The sequence below is a fragment of the Ranitomeya imitator genome, chromosome 4 (assembly GCF_032444005.1).
Source record: "Ranitomeya imitator isolate aRanImi1 chromosome 4, aRanImi1.pri, whole genome shotgun sequence".
In the NCBI taxonomy this organism is placed as follows: domain Eukaryota; kingdom Metazoa; phylum Chordata; class Amphibia; order Anura; family Dendrobatidae; genus Ranitomeya; species Ranitomeya imitator.
Genome location: NC_091285.1, coordinates 484,639,786 through 484,665,115, shown reverse-complemented (window position 1 = coordinate 484,665,115; position 25,330 = coordinate 484,639,786). Strand labels below are relative to the sequence as shown.

General features: G+C 43.9%; 1 protein-coding gene across 7 annotated transcripts in view; it reads right to left on the bottom strand.

Annotated features, from left to right (window-relative positions):
- Positions 1–25,330, bottom strand: part of RAB27A (RAB27A, member RAS oncogene family) — a 113,551-nt gene that overhangs the window by 48,212 nt on the left and 40,009 nt on the right. For 3 of the 7 annotated variants that reach the window (XM_069765963.1, XM_069765957.1, XM_069765958.1), the window contains exon 2: positions 18,316–18,425. The exons of the other annotated variants lie outside the window; for them this stretch is intronic. The gene's annotated coding sequence lies outside the window, so the exon portion shown is untranslated. The remainder of the gene's footprint in view (positions 1–18,315; positions 18,426–25,330) is intronic. 7 annotated transcript variants of the gene reach the window in all.

Here is a 25,330-nt window from a genome sequence, read left to right as displayed (position 1 = left end):
TAGTTTTATAGGTTGGGCTGCTCTGGTCGCAGCGATACAAAATGTGTACAAAACTTTTTTTTATTTTAATAAAAAAAATTATATATACCGTATATACTGGAGTATAAGCCGACCCGAGTATAAGCCGACCCCACTAATTCTGCCACAAAAAACTGGTAAAACTTAATGACTCGAGTATAAGCCTAGGGTGGAAAATGCAGCAGCTACTGGTAAGTGTCAAAAATATAAATAGATACCAATAAAAGTAAAATTAACCCCTTAGTGACCGAGCCAAATTTTTGAAATCTGACCAGTGTCACTTTATGTGGTAATAACTCTGCAACGCTTCAACAAATCCCAGTGATTTTGAGATTGTTTTTTCGTGACACATTATACTTTATGATAATGGTAAATTAAGTTCAACATTTTTTGTGTTTATTTATAAAAAATATAAAAAAATTTGAGAAAAATGTTAAAAAATTAGCAATTTTCTAAATTTGAATGATTATCCCTTTAATCCAGATAGTCATACAACAGCAAACCATTAATAAATAACATTTCCCACATGTTGGCTTTACATCATCACCATTTGTAAAATGTTATTTTATTTTGTTAGCATTTTAGGAGGTTTAAAAATGTAGCAGCAATTTTTCATTTTTTCAAAGAAATTTACCACATTTATTTTTTTAGGGACTTATCCATGTTTGAAGTGACTTTAGGGGTCCCATATATTGGGAAACCCCCAAACGTGATACCATTTTAAAAACAGCACCCCTAAACATATTGAAAACTGCTGTCAGGTAGTTTATTAACCCATCAGGTGCTTTACAGGAATTAATGCAAAGTGACATGACAGAAATGAAAATGTGTATTTTTACCACCTAAATGTTGCTAACTTCTAAACAGATTACTACAGCCATCAGACTCTAAGGCCATCGCAAACTTCAGGACAACAAAATCATGATCTGAGGGCACCAATTGGGATAAAGAAGAAGCCCCCACACTCTGTTAACCATTTATAATGATGTAGTCACTATTGACAGCAGCATCTAAGGGGTTAAAACAGATTTAGAAGGTGCAAATACTGATCATGGCTGATACAGCAAGTTGTCAGCTATAGTGTACAACCAACAGATGCTGGATTGTCATCTGTATGGGGAGGCCATTCTCTTATATGTCAGGTCAGTTAAAAGGCGTATTGGCGGTCATTAAGGGGTTAATTGAGACCAGTAGGTTAAGTGTTTTTGAATATCCATATTGAATCAGGAGCCCCATATAATGCTCCATACAGTTCATAATGGGCCCCATATAATGGTTCATACAAAATACACCCCATATAATGCTCCATACAGTTTATGATGGGCCCCATAAGATGCTCCATATTAAAATATGCCCCATATAATGCTGCACAAATGCTGATTATGGCCCTCATAAGATGCTCCATAGAGATATTTGCCCCCATAACGCTGCACATGGCTCATAAGATGCTCCATAGAGATCTTTGCCCCATATAATGCTGCACATGGCCCCATAAGATGCTCCATAGACTATTATGCCCCAATATGCTGTGATTAAAAAAAAAAAATAATAATTTACATACTTGGCTCTCGTCGCTCAGGCCCCCCCGACACATGCTATAGTCACCTGTCCTCTGTTCCACCGCTGGGCGCCGCTGTCTTCCCCGCCCTCCGCACTGACGCTCAGGCAGAGGGCGGCGCACACACTAATCGCATCATTGCGCCCTCTGACCTGAGCGTCACTGCAGAGGACGCAGAAGACACAGCGGCGCCGACGGTGGAACGAGGAACAGGTGAATACAGCGCACTGCACCCGCCATACTCATCTGCTCCCAGCGCGTTCCCTGTACGTCCCTGGTTCCCTGGGCGCCGGCAGCTTCTTCCTGTATTGAGCGGTCACATAGTACCGCTCATTACAGTAATGAATATGCGGCTCCACCCCTATGGGAGTGGAGTGGGGTACATATTCATTACTGTGATGAACGGTACCATGTGACCGCTCAATACAGGTAGAAGCTGTCAGCGCCCGGAGAACGAGGGACGTCCAGGGCTCGCGCCGGGAGCAGGTGAGTATAATTAGACAGCTGCCGCTCCCCCTCCCCTGCCAACCCTGGGAATGACTCGAGTATAAGCCAATAGGGGCAATCTCAGCCAAAAAAAATGTATGTATGTATGTATGTATGTATGTATATCTATATCTATCTATCTATCTATCTATCTATATCTATATCTATATCTATATCTATATCTATATCTATATATATATCTATATATATCTATATATATCTATATATATCTATATATATCTATAGATATCTATAGATATCTATATCTATATCTATATATCTATTTTTTTTTTTTTTTTTTTTTGCAACTGTTTTTCACTTTGTCTCACTATGGGACTTTCACTTTTTTGCAGTCTGATCGCTTGTCAGCGCTGCACTAACAACAAATTTGTAACAACATGCTCAGAGCATGAGCTAGCAAGTTTGTTGCTATGGTGACCCGATGTTGTCATGACCATATCTGGGTTACCAGAACTAGCAAACGGCCCCTCGCGATGACACCGATCAGAGGGAGCTCCCTCCCTCTGTATGCCTGCTAAATGCTATAAATCGATATAGATCGCCACATTTAGCGGGTTAAAGTTCCAGGAGTGGTGCGGGCACCGCTCCTGGCACTGAGTGTCTGCTATCAGAATCAGCTGACCCCCGGCAGCGATCGCCCGCGCATAGCTTCCTGTGCACGGGAGATCGCCATGACGTATGTACACTGCAAATGTCTGGGAGGGGTTAAAAACACAGATTTCAGCAATGCCTCTTTTCATGCTCGGTGGTTTTGTTTGCCTGCAATGATTGTTCTTATTCCTGTGACCCAGTGGAGACTCAGAGCGTGTGATCAACTTCCGCTCCATTCACAAGGGGCTTTACAATGCCCAGATTCCAGGATTAATGGGGTTTAACTCAGACACTTGAGAATACCCCCCCCCACCTTTAACTTCACAACCACTGCCCCAGCCTTATGTTTACAAAGATAATTATTCTAAAATAGTAGACTTATATAATTCAGTAAAACAATAAGCATTGAGGAGAGGCCTTGCCAAGATAAATGTTCTTCCTTAAATGAAAAATATTTAGAATTGAGAGTCCTCAGTGGTTGATAGCTTTTAATTGCTAACTGAAAAGATGGTAACACGGTACAAAGATATATATCTTTCCTGCATCTTCCTTAAATAATACATACATTTGCACAACTATATCCCTTACTGTTTTCTGTCTGGACCTTTCATGGTCACAGACTAATACAAACAACTTGCATGTAGTATGATCAAGCGTGCCAATCTCTCGGACCTCTCCTCTTCATAAGTCAATAGAGGAAGCAGAAAAGGAAATGGAAGTGTCCCCAACTGCAGGACTACCAAGAAGTAGCCACAACTAAGTGTGGTTGTTTTGCCCAAAGAGTAATAATAATAATAATAATAATAATAATTTCCAGAGCTGCCGCCTCACAACCACCAGAGTTGCCGCCTCATTAACCACCGGAGCTGCCGCCTCACCAACCACCAGAGCTGCCATCTCACCAACCACCAGAGCTGCCATCTCACCAACCACCAGAGCTGCCATCTCACCAACGCTAGAACTGCCGCAACCCCGACCGTCTCTCTCTTCCCATTATCCCGTAGAATGTAAGTCCGCAAGGACAGGGTCCTCTCCCCTCTGTACCAGTCTGTCATTGTAAATTTGTTTACTGTAAACGATATCTATAACTCTGTACGTAACCCCTTTCTCATGTACAGCACCATAGAATTAATGGTGCTATATAAATAATAACAAATATATAATAATAATAATAATTTGCCAATTCACCGGTTTTATTTTAATTGCGTTGGAATAAAAAAAATAATGAATAAAAAACACCAAATTTGTGCAAAATAGAAAATAGAAACTTATTGATCCCACATGCGGTACACAATGGAATGGGGAAAATGTACTGAGCTGCTGTTGACATTTTCCTTGGCATGTACATAAGAATAACTGCAAATAACCCATGGCACAATAGATTAATTATTACTCCAGACAGGGCCACTGTTCCCACATTATAGACAGCTTGGCCAAGCACCAAACTATGTAAATCCTTTCCCAGGACAAAGCCCTGTGATCCAGATACTCTGACGTCTGTTAAAGAAAAAAAATTGCAGAAAAAGAAAAAGTATATCATAGTTAAACTCACACACTAAATAGAAATAGAACATCTCAACACTGGACTGCACTGCCTGCAAGGGGGTAAAACACAGCGGAAACTTTTAGCTAATTTTAGTTGGCTATTATTAGGAAAGTTGGAAACTAACAGGATTATAAAATAAAGCATTGTAAACATGTTGGGTGCAGTCCTATTGCTAGGCAATGAGAACATGCTTCTATTATAGCAAATCCAGCAAACAGCAAAACTCTGCAATATCTTTCTAGCAATATGACTTGCCCACCATGGCTGGCCCGATTGTCCATCAGTGGTATCCAGACTGCCATTCTTGTGGCATATAAATGAGATGCCTTCTATATTTGGCACAGGAATACAATTTTCAAGCGCTGTCTGGAAGCAGTTTAGGGAATTTTTACATTTATAATTCCTTAAAGAAAATAGATTTTCCTTTCGGGACTTAAAATTTTGCTACTGCTGTAATGTTTCACTATTTAACTTTCGATAACTTTACTTATGTGGTGGTAACTTTTTTCTTGCGGTGGCAATAAGAAGTGTAGCATAATGGTACCCATCGAAACAAACCGCCCCCCTTAACGTTAATATGATTGTTTACCTTTAAAAAGTAAGTCACTTGGAGCCTTGAATAGAGATGAGCAAATATGTTTGGAAAATGATAACCGAATCCGAATTTGCTATATTTGTGCCAAATTATGTTTGCCGATAGTTTCCGCACATATTCACTCGTCTCTACTCCCAATGACTACAATGGTGTTCGGTGAATATTGCAAATACAGCGATCGAAATCAGAACAGATTTTTAAAATACCGTAGTCGCTCATCACCAGCCCTGAAGATAACTTAGCACTGCTGAAGGAGAAATCGTATTTTGAAGTTGTGCCTGGAAATGGGATTCGATTGGGACTATGTACTTCTAGCTTCTCTGCCTTATGTTGTATATCCTGCATAGCAGCATACTCTGGCTAAATTGCAAGTACCGTAGTTTGCTCTGTTAAAACAGAGATTTACCTGTTAATGAACCAAAGAAATATGCCCGATAGGTAATAAATACAGCGTGAGCCTGAGAAGCTCGAAGTTTGTCACAGCCCCAATGCACCGACAACTTGAAAAATAGATTTTTCACTGCTGGTGCAGCATTTTAAAATCATAAAGGAGACTGAATAGCTTATCTTCAGTTTTTTGATAAAAGACTATGATACAAGTATGTTCGATTAACAACCATCAGTATAACATAGATCAGATTTATGACTGCAAATAATCCAATAGTGTCTGTTCCACCGAAAACTATGCAGATCCAGCTATCAGGGCCTTTTGAAGAAGAAAATTACCCATGTTAGAATGAGCCTGATGGGGAACGGCCAAAATGTTGAATGCTCCTAGAATTGCCAGAAACGTCAGGTTGTTAAATAATGGGAAGCGGAGACCGGATAGACGTAACAACTATAAGTGACTTGTTTAGTCATAAGAGAGGCTAGTAGAGGTAGAGAAAGGGGGGGGGGGGGGGGAGCAACCATAGTTGTCAAGTCATATTTACAGATACATCTATTTGTACCATTTTTTTGGTGGCAATGTTGAAAAAGATCCAAAAGACAGTTACTTACCAGTAACAAGATTTCTCAAAACCCCTGACGGCACCACGGAGTGAGGGGATCCGCCCTTCATGGACAGGTAACCTACAGATAAAAAAAGCGGTACTTCTCTCCCGCATCAGTTGTTTACAGAGCACGAGAGGCCCTTCAGGTTAATAACGTAATATTCAACATTACTATGAGGCTTAACAAAAACACCATGTGACTACACAAATAAAAGACACCAAAAGCAAGTATGCACACCCACACGTGAAGGGAGGGAATGTATGGGTGCTGTCACGGGCTCTGAGAAATGCCGTTACCGGTAAGTAACTACGTCTTTCTCCTTCCCCCATGATGTCACCAAGGAGAGAATTACAGAGAATATATGATTAGGGAGGGATCACCGCTTCCAGAACCTTTCTACCAAAAGTAAGGTCTGAAGAAGAGGCTAGATCCAGCCGATCGTGATTGAAAAATGTAGAGGGGGAAGACACCATGTAGCGGCTTTAGGCTATGTGCACACGTTCAGGAAATTTCACGTTTTTTTCCGCTATAAAAAAACGCGATAAAACTGCAAAAAAAAAAGCATACATTAAGCATCCTATTAGAATGCATTCCGCATTTTTTGTGCACATGCTGCATTTTTTTCCGCGGCGGAATCGCATTCCGGAAAAAAAACGCAGCATGTTCATTCTTTGTGCGGAATTAAGCACACATAGGAATGCATTGATCCGCTTACTTTCCGCATGGGGCTATGCCCACCATGTGGGAAGTAAGCAGATCATGTGTGGTTGGGTACCCAGGGTGGAGGAGAGGAGACTCACCTCCAGGCCCTGGGAACCATATAATTGTTAAAAAAATCATGACATTCTCGCCTTCCGACGTCCCCGGCAGTTTTCCAGCTCCACGCGATGCTCGCGTTCCCAAGGATGCTTTGCGGCAATGACTGGTGATGGCGTGAGGTCTCGCGAGACCGCTGTGTCATCTGGGGTCTTTGCCGCTAGGCATTACAGGGAATGCGAGCATCGCGAGTAGCGGGAAGACTGCGGGTGACACTGGAAGGTGAGAATATCAAGATTTTTTATTTTTTTATTATTTTTAACATGCTTTGCGGCACTGCGTCATAGGAGCGTGCCTGCGCTGCGCGTGTGCACTAAACCCTAGAAGTAAAGTAGCAAACATCTGTCCAGCCTCAGCCCCAGCAATAAGGATTCTGGGAGAGGCAGCACCCTAGCGAGCCTCTTCTCTGCTGCCTCTCCCCAAACACTCTAAAGGCCACGGACCCCAGCGGTGGTGCCTCAGGATACCACACCAGCCGAGACAGGGAACCCCGCTGCCTGGATCGGTCTGGCTGGGCCTGGCATCCCACAATGATCCAGGTATGTCTTTTCTTTGCAGGTACGCCGACTGTAGGTCCCCCGTCAAGGACAGGAAACCAGATGATGTGGGAGAGGAGTACCGCCTTTTTATCTGTAGGTTTCCGGTCACTGAAGGGCGGATCCCCTCTCTCCGTGGTGCCATCATGGGGGAAGGAGAAAAATATAGTACCGATAACGGTATTTCTCTGAGCCCATGACGGCACCACGGAGAGAGGGGATCCGCCCACCAAGGACAGGAAACCTACGGATAAAAAGGCGGTACCACTCTCCTGCATCAGTTGTTTTACATAGAGAATGATGGGAGACTACTAAAACATTTGTAAATTTTAACTGTTTATCATAACGAGATACCGCGTGTTTAAAGACTATCAATAGACTATGGCACTATTTTGATGTGAGCACCCACAAGTGAAGGGAGGGAATGTACGGGTGCAGTCATGGGCTCAGAGAAATACCGTTATCGGTAAGAACTATATTTTTCTCTGATCGCCCATGACAGCACCACGGAGAGAATTGCATAGATAGTACATTCAGGGAGGGACCACCGCCTCCAGAACCCTTTTACCGAAAGTAAGGTCTGAAGAGGAGATTAGGTCCAATCTATAGTGCCTATAGAATGTGGATGGTGAAGACCAGGTAGCAGCTCTACATATCTGGTCTATGGAAGCTCCGGCCTTCTCCGCCCAGGAAGTTGCCACTGCCCTTGTTGAGTGAGCCTTAACCTCCCCGGGAACGGACATCCCACTTGCCGAGTATGAGAGACTGATGGCGTCCGTGATCCATCTTGCTATGGTGGCTTTGGATGCTTTTTTCCCCTTCCGGGGACCCTGGAAACACACAAACAGAGAGGGATCCTCCCTACTCTCTCTAGTGGCTTCTATGTAATGTAAGAGACACCTTTTTACATCTAGTGTATGTAATGTTTGTTCCTCCTTATTTTTAGGGTTGGGACAGAAGGAGGGGAGAGATATCTCTTGGGACCTATGAAATTTTGAAGCCACTTTCGGTAGATATGCTGGGTCTGTTTTTAAAATGACTCTATCCTCTAGAAATTGTGTGTAGGGAGGATTGGCTGAGAGAGCCTGTAAGTCGCTAACCCTACGGGCAGAAGTGAGGGCGACTAACAGAGCAGTTTTTAGAGATAAATTTTTCAGTGAAGCTTCGCGTAATGGTTCAAATGGAGTACTAGTCAGGGCTTTAAGGACCAAGTTTAAGTCCCATTGAGGAACAATTTTTACTGGAAGAGGCCTCGATCTTCCTGCTGCCCTGATAAATCTAGAGACCCATCTGTTTGAAGCCAAGTCAAAATTGAATAGGGCTCCCAAAGCTGCCACATGAACTTTTAGGGTACTAGTGGCCAACCCCATCTCCAACCCATTTTGTAGGAATTCTAGTATGGAAGTAAGGGGAATTTCTTTCCCTATTATTACACCTGAAGAAGACAGAAATTTTTTCCATACCTTGCCGTATTGTTTTGTTGTAACCGGCTTCCTACTTTGTAACAGAGTTGAGATTAGCCCCGGAGAGAACCCTCTGCTCTCTAATAATTTCCTTTCAAGAGCCAAGCTGTCAAGTGCAAGTTCTTGACTCGTGGATGACAGACTGGGCCCTGCGACAATAGATCCTGAAGGTCTGGTAATACCCAAGGGTCGGATATTGACATCTTCCTCATCCATGAGAACCAAGGTCTCTTCGGCCAGAACGGGGCAATTAGGATGACCAGCGCCCCGTCCTCCCGAATCTTCCTCAGCACTGCTGGAATCAGAATAAGAGGAGGGAAGGCATAGACCAGATGGTGACCCCAAGATATCAGGAAAGCGTCCACCGCTACTGGGTTCCCCAGAGGAGATAGGGAGCAAAAGGAGGCTACTTTTTTGTTTAGATGGCTCGCAAAGAGATCTATTTTGGGAACACCCCATCTTTCTGTGATCTGGGTGAATATTGACCGATTTAGTTCCCATTCCCCCTGTTTTAGGCTGGACCGGCTGAGGAAGTCTGCTTTGTAATTGTCTACTCCCCTTATGTGTAGGCTTGTTAGGGATAAGAGATTGCTCTCGGCTATTTGCAGGATTGAGTCGGTCACTTCCATTAGATTTTTGGAACGGGTACCCCCCTGGTGATTTAGGTAAGATACTACCACCCGGTTGTCCGACATTACTCTTACATGGTGAGAGTGAAGGACCCCCAAGAATTCTTGAAGGCCAAATTTTACTGCAAGGAGTTCCTTCATGTTGGAGGATTTGTTTACCAGAGATGGAGACCAAATGCCCTGGGCTACTAGGTCGCCCAGATGGGCCCCCCCACCCTGAAGGGCTTGCGTCTGTAGTCAGGACTTTCGAGACCTGAATTACCCATGGGACTCCCTGGGAAAGATTTTCCTGCGATTTCCACCATGTTAGAGAGTGATTGGTGCGAGGAGATAGAGTCAACTGCCCGTCTAAACGCCCTCCTAGATGGATTTGCTCCGATAATATCTGCCATTGAAGGACGAATGTAATTGGGCCCACTGGACCGCTGGAATACAAGAGGTCATGGAGCCTAAGAGGGACATGGCCTGACGGAGTGTTATGGAGGGGAGAGATAGGGTTCTTGATACTAAACTTTTTAGTTTTTGTATCTTGTTCTCTGGGAGCCGACACTCCATCTTTTTGGAGTCTAGAGTGAGACCTAGGTACTCCTGGACCTGAGAAGGCATTAGTCTGGATTTCTCTATGTTTATTAGCCAGCCCAATTCCTTTAAAGAATGCATCACTATTGCCAGTTGATCCTCGCAATGTTGCGGGGAGGAGCCTATCACCAAGAAATTGTCCAGATATGGAACGATTAGGGTATTTTCTTCCCTGAGGTGAGCCATTACCTCTGCTATCAGCTTTGTGAAAACCCTCGGGGCTATGGCAAGGCCAAATGGTAGAGCTGAAAATTGGAAGTGATTTAGGACTCCCCTGATGAGAACTGCCATCCTGAGGAACCTCTGGTGATCCTTGTGTATTGGGACGTGATAATATGCGTCCTTTAGGTCCAGGACCACCATGAAGCATTGGGGAAACAACATTTTGATAGATGATTTTATCGTTTCCATCTTGAATGCTTGAACGTCCAAGTAATCGTTTAGTTTTTTTAGATTTATAATGGTCCTGAAGGAACCGTCTGGTTTCTTCCTCAGGAATAGAGGGGAATAGTACCCTTGCCCTCTTTCTTGTGGGGGAACCTCCAGGAGTACTCCCTTTTTTACTAGCCCGATGACCTCGTTTTCCAGTGCCAGCTGTTCTTCTGCCGAAGATCTTATAGATGTCATCGTAAAAGAGGGACGGGGCCATTTTTTGAATGTCAGCCTCAGACTTGATTCTATGATGTTTAGAATCCATTGACTGGAGGTAATCTTTTTCCAGGCTGGGAGAAAGAGAGATAATCTCCCTCCCACCTGGGGCGAACCTTCATTGAGAAGGCTTCTTGGTATCGCTGGGGTTTTTGTTAAAGATGAACCCCTTGTTCTTGTTCCTCTTATCCTCCCACTTTCCCTGGCCTCTCCCAGGGTTCTTACGGAAAAACCTCTTGTTCCGAAAGGGCTTCCTGTAAGAGGGGAGACCTAGAGAGGGAAAGGACTTTTTCTTGTCCCCTGCTTTTTCCAAGATATCATCTAATGTGGAACCGAACAAAAACTCCCCTTCGCAGGGGATAGTACACAATTTTGTTTTTGTTTGTAGATCGCCAGGCCAATTCTTAAGCCAGAGGGCACGCCTGGCCGCATTAGCAAATACTGCCGACCTGGCAGCTAATCTTATAGAGTCTGCCGAGGCATCAGCCAGAAAGGCCGCAGCTCCCCTTATTAGGCCGGCTTCACACTCAGCGTATGAAAATACGGTCCGTATATTACGGCCGTAATACGCTGAAATGTCCTGAAAATAGTGGTCCGTAGCTCCTCCGTAGGCAGGGTGTGTCAGCGTTTTTTGCGCATGGCATCCTCCGTATGTAATCCGTATGGCATCCGTACTGCGTGGTTTTCTCGCAGGCTTGCAAAACCAACATACCGCTATAGAAATGATCCATGTGTCCCAAAAAGAAAAAAAAAAAAAAAAAATATAATATAATATATATATATATATATATATATATATATATATATATATATATATATATATATATATATATATATATATATATATATATATATATATATATATATATATATATATATATATATATATATATATATATATATATATATATATATATATATATATATATGTCAGTAGACACATATATGTATATATATTACTATTTTTTCCAGCGCTATACAGCTTGAAAGCCGGTAATTCAATTACCGGCTTTTTCTTTCTCCTTCCTAAAACCCGACATGATTTGAGACATGGTTTACATACAGTAAACCATGTCTTCTCTCCATTTTTTTTGCAGATTCCACACTACTAATGTCAGTAGAGTGTATCTGCAAAATTTGGCCGTTCTAGCTCTTAAAATAAAGGGTTAAATGGCGGAAAAAATTGGCGTGGGCTCCCGCGCAATTTTCTCCGCCAGAGTAGTAAAGCCAGTGACTGAGGGCAGATATTAATAGCCTGGAGAGGGTCCATGGTTATTGGCCCCCCCCTGGCTAAAAACATCTGCCCCCAGCCACCCCAGAAAAGGCACATCTGGAAGATGCGCCTATTCTGGCACTTGGCCACTCTCTTCCCATTCCCGTGTAGCGGTGGGATATGGGGTAATGAAGGGTTAATGCCACCTTGCTATTGTAAGGTGACATTAAGCCAGATTAATAATGGAGAGGCGTCAATTATGACACCTATCCATTATTAATCCAATTGTAGTAAAGGGTTAAATAAAACACAAACACATTATTTAAAATTATTTTAATGAAATAAAAACAATGGTTGTTGGAGTATTTTATTCTACGCCCAATCCAGTCACTGAAGACCCTCGTTCTGTGAAAGAAAAAACATAATAAACCAACAATATACTTACCCTCCGCAGATCTGTAACGTCCAACGATGTAAATCCTTCTGAAGGGGTTAAAACATTTTGCAGCAAGGAGTTCCGCTAATGCAGGCTGCTCCTCGCTGCAAAACCCCGGGGAATGAGGCTAAAAATAGATCAATGAGCTATATTTAGCTTCATTTGCGGTGAGGCGCCCTCTGCTGGATGTTCATAGATCGTGGGAACTTACCTAGAAAGCTCTCTAGGTAAGTTCCCACGATCTATGAACATCCAGCAGAGGGCGCCTCACCGCAAATGAAGCTAAATATAGCTCATTGATCTATATATATCCAGGCTATTAATATCTGCCCTCAGTCACTGGCTTTACTACTCTGGCGGAGAAAATTGCGCGGGAGCCCACGCCAATTTTTTCCGCCATTTAACCCTTTATTTTAAGAGCTAGAACGGCCAAATTTTGCAGATACACTCTACTGACATTAGTAGTGTGGAATCTGCAAAAAAAATGGAGAGAAGACATGGTTTACTGTATGTAAACCATGTCTCAAATCATGTCGGGTTTTAGGAAGGAGAAAGAAAAAGCCGGTAATTGAATTACCGGCTTTCAAGCTGTATAGCGCTGGAATAAATATTAATATATATACATATATGTGTCTCACTGACATATATATATATATATACCTATTCTATGTGTACACATTTATTCTACCTATTCTACTGTAAGCTGTCAGTGTGATTTTACTGTACACCGCACTGAATTGCCGGCTTTTCTCTCTAACAGCGCTGCGTATTTCTCGTAAGTCACACTGCTTGTCCGTGTGTAATCCGTATTTTTCACGCTTCCATAGACTTTCATTGGCGTATTTCTTGCGCAGTACGGTGACAAACGCAGCATGCTGCGATTTTCTACGGCCGTACAAAGCCGTATAATACTGATCAGTAAAATACGGCAGATAGGAGCAGAGGCATAGAGAATAATTGTGCCGTATTTTTTGCGAGTTTTACGGACGTAGTTTCTGCGCTCATACGTCCGTAAAACTCGCAAGTGTGAAGCCGGCCTTACGGGTAATGTCTTCAGCATCAAGTCTCGGGAAGTTTTCCCCTTTAATTGACCCTCTAGTTGATTCAACCAGATCATTAGGGAGCGAGATGTGCATGCTGCTGCCACTGCCGGTTTCAGGCCTCCTCCCGCTGACTCCCAAGAGCCCTTGAGGAAGGCATCCGCCTTCTTGTCCATAGGGTCTTTTAGGACCCCCATGTCCTCGAACGGGAGAGCGAATTTCTTTGATGCTTTCGCTATTGCTACATCTAATTTGGGGGCTTTTTCCCAAAAGGAGCAGGATTCATCCTCAAAGGGGTATTTCCTTTTGGGAGTTAGGAGAGTCTTTTTCATGGGTTTTTTCCATTCCTTTTTGATTAGCGCTGCAATTGTTTCATTAAGCGGAAAAGCTCTCCTCTTTTTTTGTTCTAAGCCCCCAAACATAATGTCTTGTGCTGATTTTTTAGGGTGGGAGTCTACTAACCCCATAGTACTCCTCACTGCCTTTATGAGGCCATCAGTGTCCTCTAATGGGAAACAATTGTGACCTCCTGAGGAAGAAGTGGATGACGAAGATGCAGAGGAGGAGTCGGAAGATACCGAACTCGCACTATCGCTGTCAGATTTAGAGACTGGGGACGGGGACCTGTGTCTGGTCCTTCTCCGTTTTCTTCCCCTTTTAAGGGATTTAAAGGTGTCTTCCACCTGCTCTTTAATCAGGTTTTTAAGATCTGTTGCAAACCCGGGCAGGCTTTCTGATACCGTCTGCTGTATGCAGGAATTACATAGCTGCTTCTCCCAGGCGAGTGGAAGATCCTCTTTACAGATGGCACAGACCTTGTGCTTGGTTTTACCTACGCTTTTCCTCCCCTAAAAGAGACAAATAATAATCTTACTGTCTCTAACTTTCACGAAGATCAACTTACCACCTCCAGGACCCATAAATACCGGTTGGGAATTCTCAGCCTCTGGCTTTTTCCCCGACGCCGTGCTGGACTCCTTGCTGTGTTGAGACCTTTGGCGTTCTTTGCTGGTGTCCTGGTAACCTTTCTGCTGCCGCCTTTTTTGCTGCTGCGGCGATGCTATAGGTGGAGGTGATTCAGGCAAGGGAGATGCCGGGTCGCTCATACTGCTGCTGCTGGTCTGCGCAAAACAACACTTGCTACGATGGCGCTGACACGACTGCTCCTGAGGCTCCTGCCGATATACTGCAGAGCCACTGGGGGGAAGTAAATCCTCCCATTTAAACTTTCCCGCCGCTCCTCTTTTTTTTTTTTTTTTTTTTTTTCTTTCTTTCTCGGCGCCTGCGCAGTAGCGCCCGGCCGGCACGAGGAGCGCTGAAACGCTGGCGCCTGCGCAGACGCTCCTGCGTCTTGTAGAACGCCTAAGCGTCATGTCGGGATCTATGGAGCGTCCAGACTACAGCGAGGAGCGCCGAACGCCTGCGCAGTTGCTTCTGCGTCGCCCCGGCGTCTCGCGAGACCAGCGCAGTTCCGGGCATGCGCCGACTTTCCAAGATGGCGCCCGGAGTACAGATATGGCGCTGCTGACCGGCACCCCCGGTCCTATGCAGACCCTTATTGCGCGGCTCTGCAAGCCCGATGGCGTTGCAGTGTGCAGGCTGACGCGAGCTAGGGGAGGGCCACGCCGCACCTCCCGCAACCACAGAGGGACCCCCCTGGATGTTGCCGCTGCTGCATCTTACCTGAGGAGGTGACCGCGAACTCCTTGTCACCTCCTCCACGCACCCTTGAGGCCCACTAGCCCCCAGCGGTGGTGCCTCGGGTCACCACCCCAGCCGAGGCAGAGGGACCCCAGCTGCCTGAATCGGACTGGTTGGCCCCAGAATTCCAATGCTGACTGGTAAGTCCGTAGGTCTCCCATCAAGGACAGGAAACCAACTGATGCAGGAGAGTGGTACCGCCTTTTTATCCGTAGGTTTCCTGTCCTTGGTGGGCGGATCCCCTCTCTCCGTGGTGCCGTCATGGGCGATCAGAGAAATACAGGTTTTGATGATGGTGAAGTGTGAAATTAGGATGTCTCCAAACCAGGTCACAAATGTAAATTACAAAAATGGCAAATAATTTGCCATCTAAAATTATATGTAGCCAAACTTTATGAGATAAGGCCAAGTTTGTAGCAGAGCACGGCATTTTTTTCCCACTCAACACTGACATGTTTATGATTGGTTCAGCTTGTCCTCAGATAAGCAGCTTGGCAAGGGCTGTGTTTGTCAGAGAGCAGTAATTGCCATTACACTGATGTGCCTCCCTTCAGCAGGAACGCCTAAAACATACAGGATGATCAAATAAGAGCTCATAAGAGACTATTTCACTTAAAGCCCCAAACACAGAAAATAGTTGGTCGAACCCACTGATCCCTGCGATACCGGCTAACTACCTTATAACCATGGGGACCTCCTTACTCTCCTTTGTCAGTGGAAGCAGAATTTGGCTTCAGGAATTTTAGCACCAGATCCTTCTGTTGTCCCAGGAGATTATCACTGTCTAAGCAGTCACAGAGCAACTCACCCCTCTCTCCACTTAAATTTGCCAAATTGAGCATTCGTCTAAAAGAATGTGGAGGAGATGGGGTAGGTGAGGGCTGGAGGAACAGCTCTAGTAGTAAGGTGCCCATATGCTTTAGACCGGTATCCAAAGTCAGACATGCTCTAATCACAATACCCAGTCCACAGAGTCCTCTTAGGCTACTTTCACACTAGCGTTTTCTGCAATCCGTCACAATGCGTCGTTTTGCAGAAAAAACGCATCCTGCAAAAGTGCTTGCAGGATGCGTTTTTTCCCCATAGACTTGCATTGATGACGCATTTGCGACGGATTGCCACACGTCGCATCCGTCTAGCGATGGATGCGTCGTGCTTTAGCGGACCGTCGGGAGAAAAAAAACGCTACATGTAACGTTTTTTTTCTCCTGATGGACCGCTTTTTCCGACCGCGCATACGCGGCCGGAACTCCGCCCCCACCTTACAATGGGGCAGGGGATGCACCGGAAAAATGCATCCGCTGCACCCATTGCGCAATGCAGCAAACGCTAGCGTCGGAATCTCTCCCCGTAAACTAGGCAGAGGGATATTATGTTTCTGTCAAACTCACTTCCATTTGGAACAAATGTTTGGACATTTTGAAATACCTCCTGATACTCATTCTCCTCACCTTGCAACTTGTCAAAATACTTCATTCAAGCCAAATTATGCTTGAAACTTTACTATTTAGGCAAGTGAGTGTGTAGTTACTCCACTTCAAGTCCTATACAATGGGTGGGGGGGGGGGGGGGGGGGGGGAAAGGAGATATGAGATGTTATTTGGGACAAAAAAAAAAAAAAACACGACTTCATTTAACACTTGTGGTCGGGTGGGCGAGTTGGGAAGTAGGAAAGGAGGCAGTGAATCTTGTGGAAGGCAGTCACCTGTCCGCTCATTTAACAGAGATGAGATGGCAGCATATGACAGAAGCAGAGTCATGAAATTATATGAAACCACAAACACAAAAACTGTGACTGAAATAAAAGATAAAAATAGACAAGATAAGAGACTGGTTGTTAAACTGAATTCAACTGTCCATAATGATCACATGTGGCAACAGATTATTCTGCAGATTCTTAAAATCACTGTGCCAACTCGTGTGTTATAATAAAAATAATAATCTTTATTTTTATATAGCGCTAACATATTCCGCAGCGCTTTACACACATTATCATCGCGGTCCCCGATGGGGCTCACAATCTAAATTCCCTATCAGTATGTCTTTGGAATGTGGGAGGAAACTGGAGGAAACCCACGCAAACACGGGGAGAACATACAAACTCCTTGCAGATGTTGTCCTTGGTGGGGTTTGAACCCAGGACTCCAGCGCTGCAAGGCTGCTATCAACAGAGCCACCGTGTTCTCCAGAAAAAAAAATGGCTAATGACCAAACACATTTAGATCCAGTTGGATGAACACGTAGGAGGGCTGCTCTGCTGAAGAGAATCAGTTCTTCAGAAAAGATGATGAGGAAAAGGCTCTTCATTCACAGCACATTTCAAGGCCGTACCGGCATCTCTCCCCCTGCAGTCATTCTATATGACTGGAAATGATGCTACATGCTGTTATCTCCCACTATTCTCGCTGTGGGCAATCGCGTGACCACATTTCATTTGCTATATACTACGTGGGCAATGTTATATACTGTATGGGCTGTGTTCTATACGGTTTGGGCTGTGTTATATACTGCGTGGCCACTGTTATAGACCGCGTGGCCTGTATTAACGCATCGGGTATTCTACAATATGTCGTGGCCTGTGCTATATACTATGTGGCTGCTATATACATATTCTAGAACACCCGATGCGTTAGAATCGGGCCACCATCTAGTGCTGTTATAATCTCCCACTATTCTCGCTGTGGGCAATGGCGTGACCACATTTCATTTGCTTACTTGTGGTCATGTGCCGACTAGACTCATCCGACTTCTCTCAATTCTCTTCCATTGAGAGAAGTCAAATGCTTCTAGTCGGCATGTGACCACAAGCTGGGAAATCTCATAACGTCTGGTTGCATTGAAAATACCAAGAGATCGTGCCAGAATGCAGGCCGCACACTCACAATTCGGCAGTTTGTAAATACATAGTAAATGCAGACTTTTGTCACAAGCCCCGATTACCCCTCTAACCATAGGGTTGGCCCAGTTCTTCAACAGTACAAAGAATTCCAGAATTACATTACATATACTGTTATTTTCAGTGAGGAACACATTAATAACTATACTAAAGTCCCTATAGAAGGTTGCTTCTAGAGTCTGAGCCTCTGATGATGTAACCGCATGGCCCATAAGTTACATTGCCATAACTTGTTAAAAGGAAAAGTGAAAGATATTTAAGTATACATCGTGGAACGTTTGTTATAAAGGAATTATACTCTATAAAAAGCAGCACTATAATGAGCTGGTTAATAAGGAAAAAAGGCCAACATGGTACGATTATTATACATGACAAAAGAAAGAATTATAATTAGAAAAATACGGCTTTGTTACGCAACAACCCCAGAATATAAATCCTAAACGCTACTTTATTCCATGCCTATAGTAAATAATCAAGTCACATCGCTGTTCTTAGAGGTCAGCCTGCGGAGGTTCAGAAATGAAATGTACAAAGCAGAAAGGTGCCATACCTTCCTGGAAGGAAATCACTTGCTTTTCTGCCTGGAGGATCCAACACACGCTGCTGCTCACAAGTCCTTGTTCAAGTCACATATCAGCAACCAAAAATGTGAGCTCTGTGCTGCTGGCAAAAAAAAAAGAAAAAAAAAAGCACATCATATAAAGACCATCTGATGCCAGAGTCTGCAGGAAGTGTTCCCGCTCACAATGGCATTCTCACTGCAAAGACCATCTAATTCCTCTCAGCTGGCTGTCATGTGGTCTTGCTGACTGATCAAATGATTTGCTTTTGACAAGCTTAGCAGCACAGATCCTTATTCCTCCATGGTGGAGAGTATTCCCAAGAAATGGCTTCACTAACAATGCCACAAGTCCAACAGCAAATTGGACTCATGGTTACAGGGGTTAGGAAAATATTTAGCTTTTTTTATTTGATGACAGCACACATTTATGGCACCCGTTATAGACTGTAGTCTCTGGTTTCAGCTTCCTGTAATACACCAGAAACGTTTCATACTTTGTCACAGAATTAAAGAGGTATAAACGTTGGAAGCTTAGGAACCCAAGCCTTTCACTCATGCACTGGAGAAACTGCAGTAATCTGCAGCAGACAATAAATGTATGGATCTGCGATGTTCAGCATCTGATTGGTGGGGGTGTCGCATGTTCGATCCCACCAGCTCATATAAACTACTTATAATAGCCGCAAAACCGCAGAAAAATAAACCAATGTGGGCAAATTGTAAGGCTATGTGCACACGTTCAGGATTTCTCGCAGAAAATTCCTGAGAAAAAAAACAGACATTTTCTGCAAGAAATCCGCAAGAAAACCGCATGCGTTTTTGTCGCGATTTTGCCGTGATTTTTTCCGGACACTTCCCAATGCATTTTGTAGTGGGAAATCCGCAAAAAAACCCGCAAAATTAATGATGCGGTTTTTTTGCAGAGAAAGCTGCATCATGTGCACAAAACATGCGGAATTCATTCTAAATGATGGGATGCTTATTGTATGCGGTTTTTTTTGCGGTTTTATAGCGTTTTTATCGGGGAAAACCGCAACGTGTGCACACAGCCTTAAGATCCCAGAACATGTTTAAAAGATTGCTTTTTGTGCCCTTGTTTTACACTGATGACAGCTTTGCACACCCTTGATATTTACTCAAGCAGCTTCATCAGTCATCTGACATGGTTTCTAATGAACGAGGTATGCCCCGAGAATTCATATGTGGACTTACCGGCCTTCAGAAATTGTGTTTGAAGATGATGTGCTGACTCAAAATACAAGGGTCCCATAAAGTGCTGAGCACCATTATGCAACTGTTCTATGAAGATTATGGCATCACTCAGCTAAGTAAAAAGGAGTTACAGCTCATCATTACTTTAAGATAAAGATCATGAAAGTCAGTCAATTCAGAAAAATGCTAGCATCTTGAAGGTATCCTCAACTGCAAGGAGTTTGTAAGTTCTCCCAGCGTTTGCGTTGGGTTTCCTCCGGGTACTCTGGTTTCCTCCCACATTCCAAAAGACATACTGATAGGGAATTTAGATTGTGAGCCCCATTGGGGACAGTGACGATAATGTCTGCAAACTGTAATATGTTAGCGCTATATAAAAAGATTATTATTATGTGCAGTCATAAAAAACATCAAATCACTGTCCCCAAGAAAGGAAGACAAAGAATGACATCTGCTGCAGAGGATAAGTTTATTAGAGATAGGCCAGGGTCACACTTGCTTGTGCAATGCTAGAAACTCGCACGAGTCTCTCGCATCAATACCCGGCACTGCCGCCAGCACTCGGGACCAGAGCATTCAGCTGTATAGAAAATACATGCAGTCGCACGCTCCAGTCCTGAGTGTCGGCTGTGCCGTGTATTGATGCGAGAGACTTGTTCGAGTTTCTAGCATTGCACAAGCAAGTGTGACCCCGGCCTTACCACCGACAGAAAACACCAAATAACATCATCTCAGAAAACCGCCCTCATAAATGATGCCCAGACATATTTCAACATTAATTATCCATAGATAATGATGGCCTTTATAGTCAAAACGCTGGAAAGAAACCACTACTGAGAACTGCAAACAAAATAGACTTGTTTGGGCCAAGTAACACGAGGAATGTGCAGTAGATAACTGAAGTCTGTAGTATAGTCTGATGAGTCAAAAATTGGTACTTTTGTACCAGCCAGCATGTCTTTGTGAAACACAGAAAAGGTTCCACATTTTTTATATACACCGTGAAGCATGGAGGAGCATTGCATGGTGTGGGTGTGGTTTGCAGGTGACGATTTATTTCAAATTCAATCCACAGTGCTACAATAAGACAAATACCCAAGATTCACCTCCAGACCATGTAATGGCTATGTAACCAAGAGGGATGGAGTAGTGTGTCATAAGACACAGCCTCCACAACCACAAGACCTCAATCAAATCCTTATGGTTTATACAGAGTTGGACCACAGAGTAAAGGCAAAGCAGCCAACAAGTGCTCAGCACCTCTGGGAACTCCTTCAAGATCTTAGAATGCCATTCCAGGTGACTATTTGATAAAATCGGTTTGAGAGGATGCAAAGGGTGTGTGAAGCTGTCATTGGAGTCAAAGGGGAGGTTGCTTTAAGAAATGTGAGGTTTCACAAGCATTTCTTTACTCCTTGTTTCCATATGTGCCCATTTGTGGTTTTCCTGCCTTTAGTCTGAATTTATACATTCCAATAAAAGCAAAGAAAACCATTGCATGAACAGGTGTGTCCAAACTTTTGGACTGGTATTATGCATTTCCCTGATTTATGCAAAATTTCTTGAAATGACAGTGACCATTTAAAATACGGTACAAGCATTATTTAATAGGATCCTCTTATACATTACATGGCCAACAATACGTGATGTTCATACCAAACAACACTTTAGGTATCCTATCACCATAGACAAACATTAGTAATGTTAACAGCTGGAACATAAAAACTAATGTCGATATTACTCTTGGTTAACTCTAAAACCAGGACGTTAGCGTTAAAGGCTAGTACTCTAATCGCTGAGATAACATGGTGCCCCTCATGACATTATATGGAGCCAGGTCATTTTTAGTAACAATATTTTAGCCACAAAGCAATAGGTGTACCAGCTCACAGAATAGGGTCACAAAATACCAAATGATTGAGCAACATTTAGCTTCGTGTTATTTGCAAATGTATACATGTACTATTTAAATTTACTGACTTATTTTCAGGAGCAATATTTAATTTGGCGTCACAAGCAATTGTATATATGTACTATTTAAGTTTCTATTTCAGGAAGCAACAGTTGTATTGTGAACCTATGGAAATGTCTGTATGTAAACCTGTCTTCTTTCCCTTTTCCCCATATTATATGGGGGTCTTTCCATTTTTCCCCTCACCCCTTACCTTTTCCCTTCAAAAAGATTATTGGAAAAACAAAATACCAAATGAAGCACCATTTCTCGAAAAAAAAAAAAAAAGAAGTTCTATAAAATACAGACTTAGGCCATGTTCACACGTTCCTGATTTCCCTGCTGTTTTTTCTGCACCAAAAACCGCAGCTTATGGAAGAAAACGCAGGTGCGTTTTTTGGTGCGGTTTTTAGTGCGGTTTTTTATGCAGTTTTCTCTGTTTTCTAGGAAGTTTTTTTAGGGTTAAAATGGCTGAAAATACCCTAACCCTACCCCTACCCCTAGTTCTAACTGTAGTGGGGGGGGGAAAAAAAAAAAATTCTTTATTTTATTATTGTTACTACCTATGGGGGTGATAAAGGGGGGGGGGGGTCATTTACTTTTTTCTTTTTTTTTTGATCACTGTGAGGTTATCGCAGTGATCAAAATGTGCCTGGAACGAATCTGCCAGCCGGCAGATTCGGCGGGCGCACTGCGTATGCGCCCGCCATTTTGGAAGATGGCGGCGCCCAGGGAGAAGACGGACGGACGGACACCGGGAGGTCCGGTAAGTATAGGGGGGGGGGGGGGAAGATGAGGGCACGGGGGGGCGTCGGAGCACGGGGGGGGTGGCATCGGAGCATGGGGGGGTGGGATTGGGGTACAGGGGGACAGCCACACTCCACCCACGCACTTCCTGCTGCAGCGGTTCTGCACCACAAACCGCAGAAAACCCGAGATATTTTTTTCGTCTGCGGGTTTTACTGCGGGTTTGACCCTCACAATGGAGGTCAATGGGTGCAGAACCGATGCAGTTCCGCACAAAGAAGTGACATGGTCCTTCTTTTTTACCGCAGCTATTCAGCGCGGCTTTTTTAGCGAATTTCCGCATCATGTGCACAGCGGTTCCTGTTTTCCATAGGGTACATTGTACTGTACCCTGCATGGAAAACAGCTGCGGACCCGCAGCGGCAAAATCGCGGCGGTTCCGCAGTAAAAAACGCATTGTGTGAACATGGCCTTACACAATAACCCCATCTACAGACATATACTATGTTACAAATTATTATGCAACTTCTATTTTTCTCGGATTTTCCTAAATGGTCGGTGCAAATGACAGTCAGTCTAATAAAAGTCATCACCCGTTAGAGTATACATCAAATTTTATTGAAGAAACCTTCCAATGATAACAGTATAATCTCCAAAATAAATAAAAACTCAAAATGCACTGTTCCAAATTATTAGGCACAGTAGAATTTCTAAACATTTGATATGTTTTAAAGAACTGAAAATGCTCATTTGTGGAATCTGCAGCATTGGAGGTCACATTCACTGAACAAAAAGCATTAAGCTACTTACTGGTAGCGGCGTTTCTCGGAGGCCCATGACAGCACGACAGAGAGAGGGGATCCGCCCATTAGGAACAGGAAACCTACAGATACAAAAGGGCGGTACCTCTCCCTTGTCTCAGTTTGTATTTCAGAGTCTTGAGAGGACTACCGCGGTTAGTGGCACAAAAAATATACACTATATACAAAATTATATACAGATTATATACAGATTCCCAACTATATATTTGGAACTGGTATCATGTGTGAGATATATATATCTATAGGAAGTGCAACCCCCACGTGAATAGGGAGGGAACTAAGGGTGCTGTCATGGGCCTCCGAGAAACGCCGCTGCCAGTAAGTAGCTTAATGCTTTACTCGGACTCCCATGACAGCACGACAGAGAGAATTACAGAGATGTAAGGTACCTTAGGGAGGGACTATGGCCTGTAGCACCCTTAACCCGAATGTGAGATCAGAGGAAGCTCCCAAATCCAACCTATAGTGCTTAAAGAAGGTGGACGGGGATGACCATGTGGCCGCCTTTCATATCTGGTCGATTGATACTCCAGATTTTTCCGCCCAGGATGTAGACATGGCCCTGGTGGAATGCGCCCTCAGATTCTGCGGAGCTGGACCCCCACCTGCAGTATAAGCCAGAGAGATAGCCTCCCTAATCCACTTTGCTAGTGTGTATTTAGATACCCTGAGTCCTTTTCTAGGATTTTGGAAGGATAAAAATAATGCATCATCTTTCCTCCATGTGTCGGTAACAGAGATGTATTCTAGCAGGCATCTCCTAACGTCTAATGTATGGAGTATCTCTTCCTTAGGGTTAGCAGGATTAGGGAGGAAGGATGGTAAAATTATCTCTTGTGACCTGTGAAACCGTGATGACACTTTAGGCAAATAGGCTGGGTCCGGTCTGAGGATTACTCTGGTAGAAACTCTGTATAAGGGGATACCCTGGAGAGAGCTTGTATGTCTCCTACTCTACGGGCAGATGTAATAGCTACCAGAAACGCTGTTTTAAGAGAAAGGGCCTTAATTGAAGCTGATCGTAAAGGTTCAAATGGTTCTTTAGTCAGGGCTGATAGAACTAAGTTGAGATCCCAAGGCATAGACCTATCTTTCTGAATGGGTCTAGATCTACTGGATGCCTTAATGAACCTTGAAATCCAATAATTATTGGCGATGTTACAGGAGAATAGAGCCCCTAGGGCCGAGACCTGTACCTTTAAAGTACTAGTAGATAGACCTAGTTCTAAGCCTTTTTGCAGGAATTCTAATATCTGATTTACAGGAATTCCTTCTTCTAAATTGAACTCAGAAGAGGCCAGAAACTTTCGCCAGGTCCTAGCGTAGATCGTTGTAGTTATTTGTTTCCTACTTTTCATAAGGGTTTCAATCAAACTCGGGGAGAACCCTTTGTCTTTCAGTAACGCCCTTTCAAACTCCATGCCGTTAAATGCAGGTTCTTTATCTGCGGATGACTGATCGGCCCCTGGTAGAGTAAATCCGGAATCTCCGGAAGCACCCAGGGATCCTCCACTGACATGATCCTGAGCCAAGTGAACCAGGCCCTTCTGGGCCAGAATGGGGCGATCAATATAATCCTGGCTCGATCTTCTCTTATTTTCCTGACTACTAAGGGTAATAGGCCTAGTGGAGGGAATGCGTAAGCCAGCTGAAAATCCCAATTGATCAGAAGGGCGTCTACTGCCAGAGGATTCTCCCTGGGATTTAGGGAACAGAATTTTGTTGTCTTCCGGTTGTCCCTGGTAGCAAATAGATCTACCTCTGGATGTCCCCATTTGCGGACAATCTGATCGAATACGCCATTGTTTAGGGACCATTCCCCTTGCCTCAAGGTGTTGCGGCTTAGAAAGTCCGCCTTGGCGTTTTCCTTCCCTCTTATGTGCAGAGCAGATAGGGATAAAAAGTGACTCTCTGCTGTCTGGAACAGACGATCCGCCACTCTCATCAGTGACTCGGAATGAGTTCCACCCTGATGATTTATGTATGCGACCGCCACCTGGTTGTCCGATAGGATCTTGACATGATGACCCTGCAGATATGAGAGGAATTTATTTACTGAAAACTCTACTGCCATTAACTCTTTCTGGTTGGAGGAGGTTGATGTTAGGGAAGGGGGCCACAGCCCCTGAACCGTCATGTCATCTATGTGTGCTCCCCACCCTGCTGGGCTAGCATCAGTTGTTACCACACGTGTTACGTGAGACACCCAGGGAACCCCTGCTGATAAATTCTCACTGTCCAGCCACCACCTAAGGGAAGTGAGCGCTTTTGG